The following is a 7,836-nucleotide window of genomic DNA, read 5'->3' on the forward strand; positions in this document are numbered from 1 at the left end:
CAAGTTTCGAAGGAAAGTAATTACTTCTTAGATTGTCAAGAAAATCTCTAAGAAACTTTTACATGCCTTATTCGCAAACGTTCCTTTGTAGTTGCGTTATGACATGTTTCTGAATAACGTTTTTTGTCGCAAATTGAATTTGTTATGATGTGGTCAATTACTGTAGCATTTTGTTTAGTTATCTGGGTTGGCTTATTTATAAGAGGAATATACCCGCTCTAAAATATTAAGTTAAAAAAAACTGAATGTTTTTGTTTGTTTCATAATCAAATGTGTTAGATTATGATCTTCTACGAGATATACTGGTTTGTTGGCGTTCTTATTTCTTATCATAATAGGGTCAATTAACTAAAATTATTAATTGGTCCTGTAAATTAATTGTATATTACGGTCACAATGATGTTCTTTGCTGTGTAGTATTTTTATACTTAGTGTGCGAAGAAAGTGTTCAACTGAGATTATTTTGCATGCTTCTAGAGTTGAGATGTAGTGTGGAAAATGAATAATTCTTAAAATGTTCAAAAATATTGTATGAATTAGGAGAATGATATATAAGGACAAATGTAGGACATATATGGAATATATAAGGAGAAAGCAAAAAATGACTGTTTTTACCGGTGAATGTCAACAGCTTTATTGATTAAACAATGCACATTATCCACGGCAACAACAAATCCCTTCAAATGAAATGCAAAATGGTAGCATATTTACAATTTTATCTTTTGGTTTTTATTTCTCTACAGAAATCTTCTCTAATTTGAATCGTTGCAGCAGAGTATTGATTATTGACGTATATTCCAGTGCCTTTTAATTTCTTTGACTTTCCTAAAATATTATCCTTATCCTTAAAATATATTAGTTTCTCTCCTGTTCGGTGTGATCATTCTATATGTACATCTTATAACCTAATTTACGTTCAATTCATTCACTATATACTTTAGATCAAACAAGATGGCTAACAAGCTGATTCAAATATTTCTTGTTCTTCTTAAAATTGCAATTTCGTCACCTAGGTTTATTGTAAGTAACTTTTTATTTCAGTATGTATCCTATTATAGGTTAATGATTCATCACAATTCTTGTAGAGGTAGGTGAGATTGCAGTGTAGCTGTTTAATACCAATCAATGTACATTTAGGGTAAAGAAAGACATGATATATCAGAGAAGAAAATATTCAAAGGTGTTTAATTTTTTTTATACAATTAATTTATTACCTCACATTAAACTCTATCATACAGCATAAAATTTCAATTTTGCCAATATAATATTTTTGGTGTAAGGAAATTTATAGAATGATAGCATAGAGCCCATAGTATCATTCCATAAAGTAAAAATACTTTAGCTATTTAGAACTTCATTATTAGATAAGGCTGTTAAGCATTTCTATTACGCATATTTTTGGAATTTGATGTACCAAGAATATGCAGAAAGAGCTCGTTCTTAGAGACTCATGTGAACTCAGGTAATTTTGAAAATTCGCTATTTTAAACTTTTTTTTTAATTTTAACTAAATTCGCGAAATCTCTAAGAGCCTTGATTCGCGACAGTTTATGAATTCTTAACTCACTTAATGTGCGTAAAAAAATTATTCTCAATTTATTTTAATTTTATGAAACAGGTAATAAAAATTAGAAAATACGTTGTGAGGTTCGATCCTTGAAATGATTCACGTTCATCATCTCAAGAGCATTATGTCCGTAGAAACTGTTAATATGGTTCATTCGAAGAGGTCTCTGCACTCAAAGTAATGTTCCTTACGTTACATCCACATATTTCTTTAATTTTCTTGTGAAGAAAAAGAAGTAACACCTAAGGAGCTGAAACAGTTGGCAGAATGTGGCATGTATTATCTAAGCTGCGCACAGGAAATAAAAAAAATGTGGGGAATATATGCCATATATAGTGATGGAAAAAATTGGAATGTAATTGTAATCAAGAATATGTAAGGTTGTTATTATTACTAGTTACTTTTGTTGATGGAGAATCAATGAATTGATTCTCTCCATCATCAACAGCCAGCACTGACAATCTGCATAAGTATGCGAAATATTCAAATAAAAGACTCAAATTACAGTCTGGAAATGCTGAAACGCAGTTTTTAATGAGACATTTATACAATAGTATAATCAATTTATAGGGATGCTGTTAATTAAAGTCAAAAACTAAAGAAAAATTGTGACATAAGCTCGTAAAAGATTCTTTTCTCATAATCATAATCCAATTTGACTAGAGAATTTTTATGTCGTTTTCCCCAAAGAATTGGCCATTAGCAAAAAGTTGTTTTGTGCGTTTTTACATTTGATTGGCTAGAATACACTACGTGATGAAATAAAATAATTTAAATAGTTGAGAATATTTTGTGTGTTGTGCTCTTAGTAAGCAATGTCCAATGATAAAGTCCATAAGGGTGTTTATCCACGTATGTGCGTTGAGTTTTTTGATGCTCATTTATTTCCATTGGTTTAAAAGGGTAGAGATTATTAAAAAACAGTTTTAGATAGAAAAGTATTTTTTCAAACAGATCAGTTCTCTTTAAAATGCTACCTTTTTAATTCTCCCACATGCAGTTGCTCTTGGCTTTTAAAATTATTTCACGTGTCTTTAATAGTTTGAAGACCCGTAATTAAATTTGTTAATTTAGTTTGAAATAGTTTGGAAGGTAATACCATTATTTTACGATTAAAGTATTCCTCGATTTTGTTTTTAATGCACTTTTTTATGATGTTGAAACGAAACCTACGCCATTGACCAAGACCGAAAGAATAAGATCAATCCTTTCCGCTTTGAAAAGTTATTTCCATCTGTCTAGCAGTTCCTAAATTTTGATAATCACTCCGAATAGAGTTAAAGCTGAAGTGACTTCAAACAGAGATTATTGAGACGGTGTTTTGTGAATCATGATAATGGTAAATCAAGCCTAAAGATTTACAAAAATTTAATTTCTATATGCTAAGTGCGGTCAAACTATTTTCATCTCCTTTATTAATTTAAAGTCCCTTAAATTTGTTTCCTTGAAGGAAGTTTTATTTGTAGCCTGGCCATTTTTTGCAGTGAAGGCAAGTATGAAGTATGCTATGAATCTTACTATTTGAGCACAAAAGGAGGACAACCCCTTCGAATGAGGAAATTAACTGACTTAATTAACTAATCTTAACTGCTTTTAGTCTAAATAAAATAGTTGGTCGTTGCGGGCCTCGGATTAGCTGTCTATCATGCATATAAAAACCCTTTTATGTTGGAAAACTGTACATAACAACATTTCTACAAAAATTTGTGGATTTTGTTTCTTTTAGGTTGTTGGGGATACCAGCTGCGATTGACAGACGATTTGGGCACAAAGAGCATGTATTTTAACTTCGACAAAGAAGTAATTATCGTGTTGTCTTTTAATTAGGAATAATAACACTAACTAACTGGACGAATTTTAAAATTTTGGGATTTAATTGGCAATAATATGCTCGCAAAAACAATGTTTTTTTCAACATAGACTAGCTATATTTAAAAAGTGACGCGCTAAATATATTTATCTACATTTCTTTTCTCTGTCAGGACCAAGAGTTTACCAAATATTTTCATTTTCGTCTTGGATTTTAAATATAATTTACGGTTACATCGTTACCTAGTGGAAAGTCTTTGAGTATAGTCACCTCGGCCCCAAGTGAGTGTGTTTATCTATCCCTCGTCTGTTGCATCAAATGTCATCCTTAAATGTCTTGTTAAAATAGTTAAGTTCTTCTGTGCTCAAAATAATTACATTTGTATAACAAGGTATGTTAACATGCCAGCCTTAGTTTCTTTGTCATCCGCTGTAAATTTAGTTTTTAGCAATCATTTCATTTATGTCGTTTCATTCTTTAATAACTGCGTTTATGTTACTTTTTACAGGTCGATGCGAGTTTTATGGGGAGCCTCTTTTCAACTATAAAAGAAGTATAAAACATAAAAGTTAAGGCTAAGGTCATTTAAAATGACTGTGACTGAACTAGAACTGACACATATGAGAACAGGAAGAATTTACTTAATAGGAAGTTGCTCATTACCGTTTCTGCATATCTTTGATATAATTTGTAGGTTTTTACAGTTTTTTTTTAAATTGCTTACGTAATTTGACTTTCGAAATAATTTTTAATACTTTGACGTTTTTAACTGTAGTATCCCTCGTCTGTTGCATCAAATGTCATCTTTAAATGTCATGGTAAAATAGTTAAATTTGCTTCTGTGCTCAAAATAATTACATTTGTATAACAAGGTATGTTAACATGCCAGTTTCTTTGTCATCTGCTGTAAATTTAGTTTTTAGCAGTCATTTCATTTATGTCGTTTCATTCTTTAATAACTGCGTTTATGTTACTTTTTACAGGTCGATGCGAGTTGGAGGTTATGTTACAAACACTTCAAAGTAAGTTTCAGAAAGTTTATTCTCTTTGAGAAAAAAAATTTATTTATCTGTTAATAAAAACACAACTACAAAAGTACAATAACCACAAAAGGGTTTTCTTTTCTTTGTTTTAGAGTTTCAAAAACAGAAAGATTTTTTCAAAAAATGCAAAACGCTGCCAAGTAAGTTATTAAAGATCTTTAGTCAGTAAAAATATTTCTTTATAAGGACAAGCAGAACTTGCAGCTGATATTCAGCTCCTTACTTTTCCATTTATTCTTGTTTTTTTTCACATATCTTTGACCTTAAGGATTTCATTTTTCGCTAAATTCCAAGTGCAAGGAAACTTAAAATTCTTCCCTTCCACAAAATATAGTTAGATGCTGTTCATTGTTTCAGGTTACGGAGCCAGAAAGAAGGTAGCTGCACGAATATGTAAGAAATATCCACTAAGCAATACAAAAAGGGAAAGAGTCACTGAAAAGTTACTGGTTGAAGAAAAGTGCAAATTTGTGTTGCTGTCAGAAAATGTTGTCTATGCTTCACGATTCTAACAACAATTTTCTGACTATTTGAGAAAACACTTGTCGGACATTTGAAGAGAGTATTGAAGTCAATATTGTACAATTTATTTGGATAACAAAATAGTTCGACTATCTCTTTTTCAGTAAATGCAAGAACTTAACAGAATTGTATCCACACGATAACTCTGGTTAGGGTGTGTAATTAGGAGTAAAAGCTCTGGGGTACTTTTCCCATCAGTTTTATGGGTCTTCCCCAGCGCCCTGAACACCTTAGTTTAATTTTTGTAGGATTTTCTTATGTTGTTATTAGCTAAAGATAAAAAAAATCATAAAGTTTAACTTTATATAAAAAACAACCCTCACTACAATCCTGCTTAAAACTGTAGAGAGAATAACCGTCTTTGGTTATTTCTTAAATTTTAACAAAGGCTTTAATGTATGACCAATAAGTGCAAATACGCAATCAGGTACACAACTTCCAAGTGTTTGAACGTTGCACTTTCCAACCCATCTGCCATATGAAATAGCCTTTGTCAAACGACGTACAGGTCGAAGAATTCAAGAAAAGCTCATGCTGACGCCAGTAACGACTAACATACTTGAAACCTACGACGAGTATATCAAAGTGCGTCTATCTAATGAAGAAATAACGTGTTTTATGGGGAGCCTCTTTTCAACTATAAAAGAAGTATAAAACATAAAAGTTAAGGCTAAGGTCATTTAAAATGACTGTGACTGAACTAGAACTGACACATAGGAGAACAGGAAGAATTTACTTTATAGGAAGTTGCTCATTACCGTTTCTGCATATCTTTGATATAATTTGTAGGTTTTTACAGTTTTTTTTTTTAAATTGCTTACGTAATTTGACTTTCGAAATAATTTTTAATACTTTGACGTTTTTAACTGTAGTAATTTTTATTGTACATTTCATTCCTGAATGATGTGTTAAAAATGACTACTTTATTCAGCCTGTCATTTTTACTTTACAAAGATTAATATTTTTGCTACTTTCCCGTTTTAGTAAGTTTCGTTTTGAAAGGAATGACGCAAGTGAAAAATCGTTGTAAGGTAATACGTATAAGGTAACCACAATGAATTAAATTCTTTTTAACCGTGCAACGCAAATAATTTATTTGTATTTTCCTCAGCATGAATATTTCCGACTAATGTATGAGGTCACTTTGTAACTATAGCAAAGTTTTATTAGAACTTCTTTTATTAAGAATTATGTCGTATGCGGCTTTTAATTATTACTAAGTAATGATGCACTTCTACTTTTTTTAAAATAATTTTTCTCCTTTCCTTAAGGCCGGTTTCCATACAACTGCATTTTGCGCCCAGTCGTAAAAAGCGCCGTGACTTTTGATCTACGCATGCGCATTATCAGAATAATGCCGCTTTTGCATGCGCTGGGGCGATTTAAAAAAAGTTGAACAGGCTCTACTTTTGGCGAGCTACATTTTGCGCTTCAGCTTAACAGCCAATCAAATGGTAGCAATCTACATGAATTACGAAAGAATTTTTAATTAGATCATTTCAATATGGTTAGCAACATCTCGTTTCTGTGTTAAATTTTTGTCAAGCCAAATGAATGTAGAGAATCAGAATATATATCAAACAAGTGAAGTAGATGAAAAACAAAATAACATTAATGAGTCTGTGGAGGCACAAAGAAACACCATTGTAAACGAACTTAAAAAGACTACTCGTGATCTGACGACATTAAATCCACAAGCAAAACGTTGTATAGTCCTTTGATTCTTCTTTCTATGGAAAGTCGTCTCATCCACATGTTTTTCTTACGTATTTTACAACGTTGTTTATTTCTACGCCATAAAAATATTGCTAGGACTACTCTCAAATTTTGCAGCAACAAATATCGTCAGTTTACATCAGCCATTTTTTGCAAAAAACACGTGAGCAAAAATCGCTAAATGGAAATGGTTCGGTATATGTGATAAAAATTGCGGCGCATTTTACGACTGGGCGCAAAATGTAGCTGTATGGAAACCGGCCTTTACCACAGGACCGTTTATCATTGCATTATGTTTAGCAGCATTAATCTTCTGTGCACCTCGAAACAAGTTCATTTAGAAGACAAACTCTACCGTCAATCCAATATACTTTGAACATTTTACTCGGTTACATGAAAATAGATCTCTCTAGAAGAACAAGAATAAGAATTTGAAAGGAAAAAATGCCGTTGTACAAAATATAATGTAGCAATTTTAATGAGATCTACCAAAGGATATCTTACGGGTAAAAGATCGTGTTTGCAAATATTTTTACTCGTTTGAAATAATAGTCACTTGCCTAAAATTAGGTGACTTTTTTGCCGACTGAACTTCATCCTTTATGTCGACTACTATTTTTATAAAAAAAATATCGGAAAAAATATTATTCAAAGTAAACAGGGTATAAGATAAAAATATTATCTTTTTCATATACAATATAAACTAAAAATGTAAACTAAAAAAAATCTCTAAATTTCTGAAGCCTTTTAGTTCATAATACATTAATAAGGGAATGATCAAAAATCAACAAAAAATAAGTATTTAGTTGAGAAAAGAGTACAAATTTTTAAGTGGTAGGTAAAATAGCAGGATCGTATCGAGTAAAATAACTATTAAATTTATAAATTATTTATGTATCTTCAGAGACAAAGAGGCTTTAATAGTGATTGCGGTAAATTAGTGTGGTCTGTTGTTTATCTTTTTAGCTACCAGAATGCGCGGGCATGACCATTATTCTCAATGCAAAATCATTACGTCGCATGGGAAATCGTCGATACGAAATTGTTACAAATTTTGTAAACACTTACTGCACTGCGGAAGAATATAAAACCAAAACAAATCAAAAGTAAACCGTAACTAATTTTTTTTAGACATAGTGACTTTATAATTACGTATGTAAAGCCATTATATTTAAAGT

General features: G+C 31.2%; 1 long non-coding RNA gene across 1 annotated transcript; it reads left to right on the forward strand.

Moving 5' to 3' along the window:
* Nucleotides 1-4,365: 4,365 nt before the first annotated feature.
* Nucleotides 4,366-5,835, forward strand: LOC130655940 (uncharacterized). Its single transcript, XR_008984792.1, has 3 exons — nucleotides 4,366-4,399; nucleotides 4,513-4,560; nucleotides 4,778-5,835. It is a non-coding gene; the product is annotated as an uncharacterized LOC130655940 (long non-coding RNA).
* Nucleotides 5,836-7,836: the final 2,001 nt, after the last annotated feature.

Source organism: Hydractinia symbiolongicarpus, chromosome 8 (assembly GCF_029227915.1).
Source record: "Hydractinia symbiolongicarpus strain clone_291-10 chromosome 8, HSymV2.1, whole genome shotgun sequence".
In the NCBI taxonomy this organism is placed as follows: Eukaryota; Metazoa; Cnidaria; class Hydrozoa; order Anthoathecata; family Hydractiniidae; genus Hydractinia; species Hydractinia symbiolongicarpus.